The following is a 1073-nucleotide window of genomic DNA, read 5'->3' on the forward strand; positions in this document are numbered from 1 at the left end:
GCATTGCGTAGTAATCTTTTTCTTTTTTCGAACTACTATTCTGCTCCTCTTATTAATAACACATTTCATTTCCTAATTCTAAGCAATTAAAGATTGCATAATTGTACGACCCCATATGTCATAAGAAATATCTCTCAGGGGGGAACGAATTTTATATAATACCATACAATTCTTTCATAAGAGGCTAGCAGAAGAAATTGCACAATTCAACAATGTAACGCCTATATCAAATTCTTCTTATGACAATCAAAATGGCCGTCTCCAATTATTCAATGCCCAGGAGACATCCCTTCTGCGCCAATGTGGAGAATAATTTCGAATCTGTAAGATGCCTATCATAGTCCACCCCAAATGGCATCACCTCTAGGCTTAAAATGCTATAAATGAATCCGCATTTGGGGTTATAAGCTCCGTAGGATTTCTTTCTTTCAAAATTACACTTCAAGCTTCGTGAAGTGTTGACCTGTACCATTGTATCCTACAATAACGCATGGAATGCTCGTGAGCCGGGTCAATTTTATAGAAAACAGGTAACCTCCATTAGTCCGTATTAATATATGCATAGTATACTATAAAAAAAGTTATCCCCTTTCGCATTCTGCACCAATTCGTCCGATCTCTCCTATGAGGGACAGTGCCCTTTCTAGGGAGAATTACCCTGTACGGAAAATAATTTCTAATTTGTACATTATTTAGCGCAGAATTATCCGGCTCCCTTGTGCATCTTGTCTATACAGAAACTGTTGTTGTGGCTTGTGGACCATCTGCATCTCGCCATATACTGCTGGTTTATTTGTCTTTATCTGTCTTCAAATTTAACACGTTTAACATAAATATAACAACAGTGGGAATGCATTCTAAAAGTGCAATATTCTATATCTTCCTTATCCACAAAATACGCTTCAAATATGAGTTAAACAAAGCAAAATCATGGCAGAAATTATAAGCACCATAAGAAAAAAGTTCTATGATAATAATAAAAACTATGTCGGAAATTCTTTCTATACACATATGTAATGAGGTCTATGCATATCATTAGGAAAATATATGTGTCTGCTGCTTCGAGAAATCGC

The sequence above is a fragment of the Plasmodium inui genome (genome assembly GCF_000524495.1).
Source record: "Plasmodium inui San Antonio 1 unplaced genomic scaffold supercont1.149, whole genome shotgun sequence".
NCBI classification, from domain to species: Eukaryota; Apicomplexa; class Aconoidasida; order Haemosporida; family Plasmodiidae; genus Plasmodium; species Plasmodium inui.